The sequence below is a fragment of the Triturus cristatus genome, chromosome 5_2 (genome assembly GCF_964204655.1).
Source record: "Triturus cristatus chromosome 5_2, aTriCri1.1, whole genome shotgun sequence".
Taxonomy (NCBI): domain Eukaryota; kingdom Metazoa; phylum Chordata; class Amphibia; order Caudata; family Salamandridae; genus Triturus; species Triturus cristatus.
Window position 1 is genome coordinate 346,864,761 of NC_140588.1, and position 13,837 is coordinate 346,878,597.

Here is a 13,837-nt window from a genome sequence, read left to right on the forward strand (position 1 = left end):
ATAACAAACATTCTTCTCAAGTTTACTCAAGTTCTGCACAGGTACCCAGGATAACTGGCCAAACAAAAAGGGTACTCACTTTTGGTCCTGTGTCCTTGAGCAGCCACTCCGTTTAGCAGTTGTTGGTGAAAGCTTTCACACACACCCAGTTGTGACCCAGAGTAGCCGACCAAGGGGGTAGGCCCAGCCCAGCCATGGCCAGATGCGGACGGGCGCAGATGGGCCCTCCTTTTTCCCGGGCATGGCCAGTGCTTGTCCCGCGCAGCGGGGCCTCGCGTCTGGGTAGATGCTCCTCCTGGCCCGAAAATTGCATGCAGTGAAGCTTACGAGCCTGGGGGCTGTAGTTTCCCGCCCCGGCTCTGATGCAGGAAACAGCTGGTGCTGGGTCCCCAGTATTGTATTGTAGCTCATACACCCATTGTGTCACAAGTGAAATACTGGGGTATTTAATTCCTAGGTCTCCAGAAAATAGCTATGTGTGTTAGTAGGAGGAGATGGGCATGGCATTACTTTGGCATCATCGCTGATTCATTTTCTATCTGGTCCCTTTGCTTTTTCATACCATTTTGGCCCAAATATTTTTATTTTGAGTGCAGCTGCACTCTAATATAGTATTGTAGAGTATTTTTTTCTAGGCTGGTTTCACTTTGAGGTTACCTTCCATGCTCTGCAGTACTCTATTTATTTAATGCCTATTCCAGGCCTTGTTTCGAAGGGCTACAGTGCCGGATTAAACCCTGTAAACAGTCGAACTTTCGGGGCCCCTTTGCAAATTATCTCCTGATTCGTTTTTTATTTTACCAACCAACAATTTTAGTAAACCAATTTCATTACAAAAAAAAACAAAAACAATTATTAATGTTATTAAACAAAAATGTTTTTTTTTAAAATTTTAATAAACCAACAAAACTTAAAATATATTTACTTTCCTCAATTTGTTTGTGGTGAAATCTTTTGCAAAACGTCGTATTCAGTGGTCATAATGATAACTGAGTTCAGTCGTTCTTGTGTCATTGAAGATCGAGATGACCATCACTACTGTACATTACATGTACGCAGTTTGCACCAGATTTGTTTACAAACTGACAGTTGGCAGAAGATGAGCTTTTAAGAGACAAACTCTTATGTGAATCTAATGCAGATTGTTTGGGTTTATGTACTTTAAATTGTTAATGGGAACATTACATTAATACAGCATTTTCTCTATAGAGTCTTTAATGTAAAGTTTTCGTTTCTTTGAATTGATTCATTTTTTTCTATCTTTCAGAAATAATTTAAGAAAGCTTGAGTGTAATTTTCTTTCATGATCAAATCAATATTTTTTTAATCCGTTGGGGTGGGGCTCTTAAAAAGAGTGGGGCCCATAGGCCGGTGCCTACTTTACCCATTTGGTAATCCGGGACTGATGGACTAGGATACATCCCATTTTACAGCATCCCAACCTAGCAATCATATTCATTGCCTACTGCCAGCATGCCTGAATTAAACTTCTGTGTTTTGCCTATGTGATCTTTTCTGGGTGTTTCTGCCATTCTCAGTTTTGGGACTGCTTTTGCGCTCTCTTGTTTGCCGTATTTCTGTTGGGTTTGGGGGAATGCAGTGCAGATTATTGAAATCAGTTTCTGAAGTACTAGGGAGTGTTTCATGTCTTCCGTCAGTGCCAGTTTAGTGGCCTTACGATGCTCCACATTACTTTGTTGTCTTTTTAACTTCCACCACTTTTTTCAGGTAAGTATCTTCTCTGCAGATAACCGTGCTCAACCTATCCGATGATTTTGCGTTTGTTGCACTAACAATCAGTTTTTAGGTCTCGGCTCGAAGGTTGCGCTTGCGCAGTCGCGATCCGAGATATAATGACTTGGAGAAGAGGGGCTTGAACCCGCCCCTCTTCTCCCCTGTTCTCCATTGGCTGGCCTCTTGAATGCTGGCCAGCCATTGGAGAAGAGGTCAGTCACTCCGAACAGGCCCCGTCCTTTTCGGATTAGGGGCGTGTTTTTTCCAAGAAGTCTAATTATCTCCTCCAGCCAATGGCAAGAGGAGAGTAAAGGAAAACACGCCCCCGAATTCGAAACCGCCACTGCGTTTCTCCGAAGCATTTCTGCTTCGCCTCGGAGAAAGGCGGTGGTGTCCCGGCGTCTGATTTGAAAAGTGGAACCTGTCCTTAGAAAACAGCTTGCTGTGGCTGAGGAAGCCAGCTTGAAAATATTACACCCAGGCCTCCTCGAGAGCAGGCAGTATGGCGGCAGACATTTGATTACCAGGTATTGTGTTCCGACCCGATCCCGACACGCAGTACCTTCTTCGCCGGAGTTCTAAGCGCACCGACTTTTTCGCTTAAGCTGGGGGCTCTGTCTGACCGCGTCCCTCCTTCCCTGCAGTCGCCATGGGTAAATCGGAGAAGCCCCGGGCGCGCATGTCCCCCTTCTCATTCTTCGTACAGGCCTGCAGGGCGGAGATTCGCAGGAGACACCCGGAGGTGCGGGTGAGCGTGTCCGTGCTCTCCCGGGCCTGCAGCGAGCGGTGGCGTAGCACCACAGCCCGGGAGAGGGCGATGTTCGAGCACCTGGCCCAGGGCGACAAGGAGCGCTGGGAGCGCTGGGAGCGAGAACGAGGGGGTGCGGTGCCCGCCCGTGTCCGGCCCCGCAAGGACCCCCGCGCCCCCAAGAAGCCGCTTACCGCCTTCTTCCTATTGGCCTCCTCGTACCGGCCACAGCTCAGGCTAGACTGTCCCTGGTTGTCCGTCCCTGAGCAGGCCAAGAGGCTGGGCCAGAAGTGGTCCGAGCAAAGTCCCGAGGCGCGGCGGCCGTTCGAGCTCAGAGCCGCCGTTCTGAAGGAGAAATACGAGGCCGAGGTTGCGGCCTATCAGAGCGGGGTCCTGGGCCAAGGGGAGTCGCTTAACAAGCATTTACAATGCAACGGTCTCGGCATTGTTAAAGTTAGAGCTATTGGCATTGCTCATGACAATATCGTTTCTTTAAATGTTTTAAAAACAAAAGCATAAACAAAAATAATGTCATGAGCAATGCCAATAGCTCTAACTTTAACAATGCCGAGACCGTTGCATTGTAAATGCTTGTTACTTTAGATGATGGCCATGCCATTGCATACTCTAGCTAGTCTGAAAAGCCCTGTCCTGGAATTTGCTCTGCTTAAGTAAGCAGTTTGATTCATGTTCGGATTGAAGTACATATTTTGTAGCAAACTTGAAACCATTGTGTGGCGTTGCTGCATGTGTAGAGTTTTCACTCATTGCCTTGGGAACAGTCCTAGCAGCTGGGGGGCATAGTGGATAAAGAGATTGATAAATGTATTCACAATACCTAGAATCCGAATCTAAGTTGGCTTCAAATGAACTGTTTGATGTATGACCTATTTTTTAAAATTTTAACCCGCCCTTCATAAATAGATAAGTGGCTGATTGGTTTGTATCCTGCAATTGGGGATATCTTTATCCCCAAGGGATACAGATATCCTTTGGCTTAAGTGCAAGATGGTCAAAGGAAAGCTATTGATTGTTGATATACCCCTTCAGACCGGATGATATTCGTAAAAACGTAAGTGCCAGGGCCCACATCAGAAGTTCAGTGCAGCGTGCACCACCCATTGCCCCAGCCAGCGCTACCAATGACAGTTCCAACACAACTACTAATCATCGCACTTCTGCAAATGTGAAAATTCAGACTATTCCGGGCCCCCAAAGCTATAAGAAAGGCTTTGGCGGCAGGTATTAGTATTTTTATGTATATTGAATTAATTAACAACTTATTTTGTGTTCATCTGTAAACTAGCCACCATATGGCTGACTGTCATAAGTGCTGGTGTTGAAAATTAAGTGCCGGTGCTAAGCACCGGAAACCACTGGCTCAAATTAAGCACATGAATTCAGGATTCACTATCCTTTTGGAGCTAGGACGAGACATACTTGCTTATGCTTGGACGCTCTCTGTAATCACATAGACAATGTAAACATGACGGAATGGCAGTGGCGGCTGGCAGGGGATGGGGGTGGCGTGCCGGGGGAAGGGGGAGCGGGAAGTAAAACAAAAAATGAAAACAATCCACTTACATTTTCCTGCAGGCCGGCCGGCCGTCTCTCCCCTTCGGTTCCTTCAGCCACCTTCTCCTCTGCTTCTGTAGCGGAATGAAGCAGGAAGCACACAGGCTCCCTCCCCACAGCCAATCACAACACTGCAGTGCAGCATTCTGATTGGTCTGAGCGCTGTGGTTTGGCGCTCAGACGGAGACTGTGAGGATTTGCCTGGTGGGAAAGATGCAAAGTGCGCAGGACTGTTTGGCCGGCCCAAGAGGGTGGGCCAAGCAGTCATGTGCACTTGGAGTGGGCAAACTACTGCTCCCCATAACCACAGCCCCACTCCTCCCTAACCCAGCTCGTAGTGAAAAATAAAATGATAAAAACCACGTTATTATCATTTTATTTTTCTGCTGCACTACTCTTAAAACAGTGGGGCGACACTCTTCCGTCATCGCGGAGGAGCCGCCACTGTGGAATGGAATATGCCCTGAGTAATTACAAGTGGTTCACATTGATTCAAGCATTTCTGCCCATCGTGTTTATTCTAAGTTACTACAAGTGAGAGATCAGAACATTGTATTCATCAGATTTCTACTAATGTAATTAATATTGCTCAGTATTTACTGATCTGGACCAAAAGCAGCAATCTCTAAGCTTTATTTGCAGCAAACATAATGCGTAATCTGTGAAGACGTTTAAATGAAAGAAAGCTTTTAACCAAACAATATTGCCATTAAGTGAAACATTAATGTCTAAAATCCTTCTGAATTTCAGTCGTGAAATGGCAGAAGGCAAATACACGGAACACAGAAAATATAAATCCTACAATTCCAGCAACTACTTAAAACATTTCTGGGTAAGGTGTTAGTTTGCATTTATCTTTCATGTCTCTGCCTGTTGTCTCTTTTCTTAATTTCCCAATTCCAGAACTTCCAGAATTCCTTTGCATAATTTAATGAAAACACAGCACCTCTATTTATGACAGCAACAAACAGTTGTGGCTGGGATCTTTGAAAGTGGTGGGATGTAAGAACCTTTACATGAATTTCAGTGAGCAAGCAAACAGAACGCACAGCTGGAGAGTGTAACGAGAAGTTGGCGGGAGTTCTCACTGAAAAAATATTTTGAAGAAATTGTGTCAAATATTGCATTTTACACGACATTTTTCAAATAAATTTTCAACAAAGCATCGGTTCTGAAAGGGCCCTCATGAAATATTCCAGTATTTTTATGGTATGGGACCGAAGCATGACACTACCAGGAAGGCAGGATTCGGTGCAACAATCTTTGTAGGTGCCCCCTCCTTCTCCACGGACAACCTCACTGCCACTCTCCAACAGTGCCCCTCATATCTCCATAGCCCCTCTCTCACACGTATTTCATTTGTTTTATTGCGCTACTCACACCATAGGGTGTCACAGCAGTTTACATAACACAGGCATTATAATGAGACTATGAATCATACGTATGTAAATCAGTGCATAAGAAATGTTACATAAACCAATGACGACTACAAGGTGTATGCTTATATTGTCCATACTGGTAGGCAGTATGTTCTAAGAGTGGTTAGTCAGTATTTTTTAAACATATACATGCCAACCCTCCCAATTCAGATGGGAGATGACTGATTTCAAGGCTAGTCTCCCGCCTCCCGATTCCTGCATGCAAAAACCCGATTTCTCTGTGGGCTTCAGCTGACAGGGCCTGGTATTGTGCAACTCAGAGTATGTACTACCAGTAACCTGCTCCTGCCGGCCAGTGCACAACACTTGCATCACTCTCTCTTTGCCAAACATAGCACTTTCTCTTTGCTTCTGACAGGTAAGAAAAAATAATGTACATTTGCGTTTCTAATATCCGATTGTGCAGCAGCAGACTTGGAAAGCCCATACATGACAATATCCTGATCCAGGCCCCAATAGAAGTCAATGGGGGAAATACATTCTCCCAATTGTTTTTTAAGCAATCTACCACTTTTCTCTTCTAAAATGTTGGCATGTATGATATAATACATTTCATGCAAATGATTTGAGTTGCAGAGGGGCACGGGCATGGCTAAGATGGCAGCCTGAGAGGACATTCTGCTTGGTGCTCCAAATACAGGCCCGGCAAAATCTTGCAATATTCCCGATACCACCGCAACAGTAGGGACTCCTGTAGATTCACTCAGAGCCCCGGGGCCGAGATCCGCACCGGTGCTGAGGCCTTGAGGAGGCCGGGCACAGGCCTGTGACCCCTATCTGGCTGAATGCAGCATGAGAAGCGCTGCGATGCCTAGAAGACCGTCAGGCGAGGGAGGGTGCGGGCCGATCCCAGGTGCTGGATGGAGCCTTGCAGCCAGTGTCAGAGCCATGCCCACATTCGACTTGGCACCACCACGCTATCTGAGTGCATGCAACAGAGAGCTCCGGGCTCGAGCTGAGCTGTGAATCTGGACCACCGCTAATCAGCTGTGCACATTGAGTGCAGACAACAAGCAGTCCCAGCTCCCCAGGCACTCCGTTGAAGCTGCACCCAGAGGCTGGACCCAATGGCTGAGGCCTGGTGCATAGTGGACATATGCTTTTGACTCACTGTGCGAATTGAGACCGTAGCCTACCTTCACACCAGGGGCCACCCTGCAAGGTGCTGGGGCAGCACTTTGATGGTGCCCACGATACAGATTCGGAGGACACCCAGGGCTTTTGAGGGGTAGGCAGGTGGCCTTACTTGTTTCCCACTGAGGTGGTACCTTATGTGTTTCAATGCAGTGCTCTGAGTCCACTCCACATGAACACTGACCAGGACATCTGCACTGGCCGTGTGGAGGTTCATCGAAGTGGACACTAGCGCTTGGCCTCGATGACAGACCTGTGAGCACACACCTGGCACATGATAGGGAAACCTAAGCCAGCCAAACTGCGGCCCACCATCTCCCATGGTAGGGGGGATGCTTCCCTGGTCCACACACCGTACAGGGACACACTAGGCCAACTGGAGCTAACTTTGGGAAAACATTCCAGCCAATTTGAAAGGTTTCCCCTGGCCATACAGGAGACGAAAAGCACGCTGAGATCCAAGGTGAACACTGTCGCTGTAGAGGTGTCACTGCTCTAGGTGGACTATAAGAAGTTGTCCAAGAGGGTTGAAGACGGTGAGTCGACCCTTGTGGCCATCGTCCTAAAGTACACAAGATACAAGATCATGCATCAGCTTCTGCAATGCATTCAATATTTACAGTAACAGGCCGAGGAAGCTGAAGGGTGCTCCAGGAGTAATAACATTCAACTGTTAGGAATCCTGGAATGTGCTGAGGGCCTGAGTGTAGAATTATTCCTGGCAACCTGGTTGATGGAGATGGTGCTGGCTGGGAAAAAACCCTGGTTCTTTTCTACAGAACATGCGCATCGCATCCTAAGACATCCGCTGCACACATGCGCACCCACATGTCCAAATAATGCATGCATTCTGAATGTTAGAGACAGATACTTGATCCTGCAGTTATTTCGCACCACAGGGCCCTGGAAGGTGGAGGGCTCAACTGTCATTGTTTTCCTGCGCTGCACAGCAATGGTCCAAAAACAACGTTCATCCTACTTGGCCGTGAAATGCCAACTACATACTAGGGCCTGTCATATGCCCCCCTGTATTCAGTGAAACTACAGGAGGTTGAAGGAGACTCCACCCATTTCTTTAGTACCCCTAACGAAGCCTGGAGCTTACTCCACTCTGAAGGTTTTGAAAACAGCAGGAGGGCAAAACACCCAATGACACCTGAAAGCACAAGAGGTCAAGAAAGCGGCAGAAGCAACAAGCCCAAAATCGCCCCTCAGAGGAAAAGGTAGCTAGGGCCATTCAGCAGGTGGTAGCTGATTTATCACCATTATCACAAAAATCACTTTGATCTGCTGGTACCAGAACATGGCTTGTATTCTGAAGGAAGTGACACCGGGCCAGGGTCCTCGAATTATCTACAGCAGCAGAGCCCAGCTCAGACTCCACGCCTGGCTGACAACCTTTAGGGTTGGAACCTAGAGCGCACCCCGTAACTGAGGTGTCAGATACAGAGGGGGTTACGGGGAGAGGGTGGGATTACACAGGCCTACACTCCAGATTCCCGGGACTATCAGGACTGCAGGGCTTGTCTCCATTTGGATTTGTTCCTGACTCCCTTGTCATGGAGGGACTGGTCCCCATCTGCATTGTACAGTGATTGGTCTCGTCCTTTGTGGCACAACAAGGACATATATTACTTGTTGGGAAAGAAGGCCTCGGCTTCTCAGTCCTGGAAGAGGGGTTTGTTGTGGATGTTATGGTTAATTCTGTCTTTCTGTTGCCCTATACAACAGAGGGTAGAGCGCACAAGATGAATCCTGAGGGGGTGCACGTTGGGGAAGACACTTTATGAAGACAATTGAATTGTACCTGATGTTGTCTATAAAAGTCATAACATGGAATGTGTGGGGACTTAATTTCCCCAGTACAAGATGCAACATAAAGGCATTTCTTAAGCGTTGCACGGTACAGGTGGTCTTCCTGCAGGAGATGTACAAAACTAAGGCGGAGGATCAGTCACTTCTTAAACGATGGAGAAGCAGGGTATATTACACAACATATTCAGCACATGTAAGGGGGTTCTCATTTGGATATGACTAGGGGCCCACTTTCTCCCTCACATAGAGGTGATAGATCATGAGGGCTGATATATCTTACTCGCGGAGCAACTGGATTGCACGGATGTTGCCTTTCCTTACATATACGCACTGAATGTGGATTAATGTACTGTTCTTAATACACTGGCCCTACTCCTCTCAAGCATTACTAATTATCCCCTGCTGGTGGGAAGAGACTTTAATTGTCTAGCCAACACACTCCAGGACAGATCACATCTTCCCCTGCCCAATGTCGCTACACACCAAACTGCCAAGGGGTTTAATGACTGGATAACACACTGGGGTTTAGGGGATACATGGCAGCCTCATTCTCCTATACAGAGGGAATACACACATATCACTCTGGGGTATACTCGCTATATGTGTAGACAAAATCCTGTGCACTGCTCCTTCGCAAAGCAAGGTCCTATTGGTGAAGTACCTGGCCAGAACACATTTTCACCACAATCCGCTTATGGTAACATTTGCTTGGGACAAGGCTAGACCATCGATCCCTTCACGAAAGGCTGGAAGACTCGGTCTACCGTGATGCACTGAGAGACACTATTGATCACTATTTTAGAGAGAATGAGGGTACTGCTTCCCCCAGACTGTTAGAATGGGATTCCTTTAAAGTAGTGTTATGGGGGCACTGCTTAGAAAAGGTGAGTGGGGCCTGAGCACAGCCACACATGGACATCCGATTACAAGAAGACCTCCTTCAATGTCTGGAAAAGGTGCTGAGTGGGGACCCAACTGCCCAAAAAAGACTGTGTGAGCGAAGAGAGTAATTTCTATTCCTGGTTGAATGACTGGTATGATTATCGAGCCTACATTGCCAGTGCTCACGATAAGTGGGATAACTCCTGCTGCTTACTTGCTTGGCTCTCTAACTCTGAGAAGAGGGGGGGTCACACATTTTGAGCATTAGAACTGGTTATGATGAAGCGGTTTACTTGCAGGCGGTGATTATCCAAGCATTTGTAAATTACTGTAAACAATTATATAAACTGGGCGAACAGTGTAGCACACAACTACTCCATGATTATGTGTTCAGGGCTCAACAGGGCCACCTCTGAGGATAGCCCTGACAAAGATGATTATTCTCCCTAGACTGCTATATTACTTCACTGCCCTTCCCATCAGGATCCTGAAGGAGATGTTCCGGGATATTGACACCCTAATCCTGCAGTTAATATAGTGCACAGGCATGAAAAGAATAGCACTAGAATCAGGGGTCCCAGACTTTGAAATCTACTACATGGCGGTGCAGCTGCAGTGGGCGGCGTGCTGGTGGGAAAATTGCTGGGTAGATCATGGGGAGAGGACCCAGACTGTTCTCCAGGGGAAACATTGGCACACACTTGCGCCTACAGGCTACCTTGGCTATGGGTGAAATGAATCCTGCCACCAACCCTTAGATATGCATGGGAACTAGCACTACATCACACCAAAACCTGAGCGTCCTACGCCAGGGTGTTCTCACTGCTCACACTGTTCACCCTATCCCATTGGGGTGATCGAAGGTAACTGAGGGACTGGTTAGCTCTTGATCTCACTCGGGTGGATGATCTGTAGATAAACAACACTGTGGCACACTTTGCCACTCTGCAGGACCAATATGGTATCCTAGCGCAACACTTTTTTTTACACTAAGCGATGATGGTGACGATTTAGGAGGTGGTGGTGTGCAAGTTTGTCCGAACCAGTGATACATTTGGGCCTGGAGTGCATCTGTGAGATTTCTGAGCTGTACCATTCAACCTCGGTCTTATACAGGCCCTACTAGGGCAAGCAAAAACAGATCTCTGACTAATGTGGGAAAGATGGGAGGGGGACCTGGGAATCCCTACGCTGGGAATCCCTAATGCCTCTCTCGCTGACTTATCCCAGGCATGTGGAGACCTGGGCCTTGTAACCCATACATACTCAAAGCCTACCTAACTCCCCATACAGTACTTACCCCTTACTTTGTCTGTGGCTTACTCCCTAGCCTTGTTTTCACTCTCAGAGGGCTGGGTCATGGTTGAAAATGTTGTTCTTTGGTTATTAGATTGACACACTGCAGGATGCCTTGCTTTTTCATAGTTACATCGGCTACCTCCAAGACATGAAGGCATGCTGACAAAATTACGTCATCTTTTTGGTGAAAGTTCTAAATCTGAAGGAGAATCCATCATAGTAATTTCCTTCATCCACACTACCACTTGGTGAAGAAAATCCCCTCAGTAAATGTTCTCGAATGTGCAACACTTCCTCCAGAGATGAGAGGATTTTCCCTTACTACTCAACCGCTTATCTTCCAGTGGGTATTACATTAGTAGGAATTAAAGTTACAGGGGAAATTACAATATTTTTATTCATTTATTTATTTATTCATTAGGCACACAAATCATCCCGAAGGGAACTCTAGGCGCCATAGCAATAACACTGCTCTTCAGAGAATTATATGGTTTACCAGGACCTAAACTCCATTCAATTAAACCCTAGACACAGCCTATATGATGAAAGGTTTTCCATTCATCTTTGGTAACAAATGCGTTAGTCCATATTGGCCTATGTTCTTCAGACTGCTGATCGACTGACACAAACTTTTTCATATACTTTCATATTATTCCAAAACCAAAACCTTGCTAAATTCATCATTTTGTGTGCTATTTGTTGTGTTGGAAGGATATGTGGCATGATTTTGAGGTCACCAGCAAATAACCACAGGCTGGACCAATATGCAAATACAAGGAAAAGTTTTTACAATGACACAGGGGGCCACACACTGGCCAGAAATTATATGTATGTGTATCTGGGAGCTTGTACTAGCCCCATCAGGGGTACAAACCATGCTTATGTTATATCAGATGTAATAAAATAATTTATAGAACGCAAGGTACAATATGACTTGGTAACAACCAGTTAAGAATTCTAGTCTGGTGAATATAGGCATCTTTATGGGAAAGAATTGACAGGATTTTGAATGAGACCTATATGAGAGGTGTTGAGTGAAGTATGTGAGATTTGGAGATGTGCTCTACACATGGTAGAGTACCGTCACTGTGTGAATGTGTACAAGATATTGAGGAATAACATTAACATAGACACAGATGTGCATCTACCATTTCATTTTGGACCTAACTTAAATAATTGTGAATGACTGAAGAGCCAAGTTTTTAATGATGTCATGAATTTAAGATGCTTGTGCATTAGTCTTATTCTTGCAGTTAAAGTGTCCCAAATATTTCCCATTCGAACTGAGAAGTTCCACCAGTTCGAAAATATACAAAAGGAAAGTACTGCCAAGAGTAGAGCCAGCCTAAATCAAAAAGCTCTGGTTTGGGGATAGGTAGGGAGATTATGCTAATTGCACATAGTTCCTGATAGCGAATGGCTGATTAACTTTGCATATTGTTTTCAAAGTGATGTTTATAGCCAGAAGCAGCCAGTGTTGAGACAGACGTCGAGGTGAAATGTGAGAAATAATATATAGGTTAAGAATTGATCATGCTGCTGTGTTATGTAGTCACTCCAATGCTGAAGTGCAGGAGAGATGTTCTAGGGTGTATACAGTTAGAACAATTTAGACAATAGACTACTAGGTTAAAGAGATTTGTACTCTTATGGAAACCTAGACTGTTGTTCTACAGAATATCGACATCCACAATATCGTGGTACGAGAATATTGGGGACGGAATGTCGAGGGATGAAATATCAAAAGGTAAGTGCCTATAGAGAAGTACATATTTACTATTCCTAACTCCATGTTCACGTAACAAGCTAGTATTTTAGGGGCTTATTTACAAGCACATTGCGCCACTGGCACGTCGCTTTTTCCCATATTAAAAGTGAGGCACGACGGTGCAATGGACTCGTAAATTTGCCCCTTCGTTTTTTATGTGTTGAATCAACCAGCGGCTGAAGGAGTAGGAATCAAGTTCAGACGGTATAGTTTTTGTGTCATTGGACTAATTTTAACTGTTGAGATTGCACAAGGAACTGATCGATGGCAGTGGGTTAATGTTGATATTAAAGAGGATGGAAGATATAGTGGATCCTTGAGAAATTCCGGTCGATAAAGGAAAAGGGGCACTGCAAAAAAGAGGAAGGTATAATATGAAGGATCCATTTGTGAGGAAGGGGGCAATCCATTAAAGAAAAGTATCTTATGTGCCAATAGAATCAAGTCTCATGCGCGGAGAAGGATGATTGACCATATCAATTGCGATGGAAACGCCAAATAACAAACTTAATTGACAGTAATCCATTTGAGTTCACTGTATTTTTGATCTAGTCCCATGTCACAAAATTGCAAATTTCCTCCTTTGACCAGAGTGGACTCCTGTTTTGATGTCAGAGAGAAGATTTTTTTCTTCTATGAGTTCTGAAAATTTAATGCGGACAGCTATTTTCATCAGTTTGCCCCAAAACGGATGTAAGTTAGAATGGACCATTGGGTTGGTACCCGTTTTATTTAATTGGTTTGATTTAGACAGTTTTGAGTTCATTCCAGAACTGGACACATTTAAGAAGTGGTTGATGAGAGCTTCAGAGACAAAGTTGTCTATGACGGAGTCACATAGTTTTTGTAAGTGAGCAATTTTCGAGGGTGAACTTTCTGGATTCTGAAATTAGGCTTTGCAGAATTTGGAGTGCTATCGCAGTATCAGTTTGTCACTGGAGTTGTATGGGTTTTTCCATATCCCTCCAAGAGTCTATTTTTAGCTTGAGAGATTTTGGTTGTGGTGCCATCCAGCTAGCTTTCCGGCATTCATAGGCAGTTGAGAAGGTCTCTGGCAGGTGATATTGTCAAAAATGGGTGTCAGACAATAATGGAACAGTTGAACTGAAAGTGTTAGTCTGTCAGGAAAGGAAGAGGTAAATTGTGCTTAGAAAGTGGGAGCGACTAGTTATTTTTCCATGTCCCTGCACTCTTATGGTTTGTGGCTGTAAACATCACTGGAAGAGAATATATAGAAGGGTTTAAATTAAATATAGCATGATCAGCTAAGGTGACCAGATATTTCCTGGCAAGTGTGTTGAGATTTGGATAAGCAAAAACTGTGTCTCCAGTTTATGCCGCATTCAGCTATTCTATGTCGTATTACAGTGATTTGATCATGGGCACTCCAAATCTGTCACACCAGCTATTAATATCCACATGTATTGAGAGGTTGGGATGTTT

At 45.3% G+C, this 13,837-nt stretch overlaps 1 pseudogene; it reads left to right on the forward strand.

Moving 5' to 3' along the window:
- Window positions 1-2,383: 2,383 nt before the first annotated feature.
- Window positions 2,384-13,837, forward strand: part of LOC146822978 (high mobility group protein B2 pseudogene) — a 39,222-nt pseudogene continuing 27,768 nt past the window's right edge.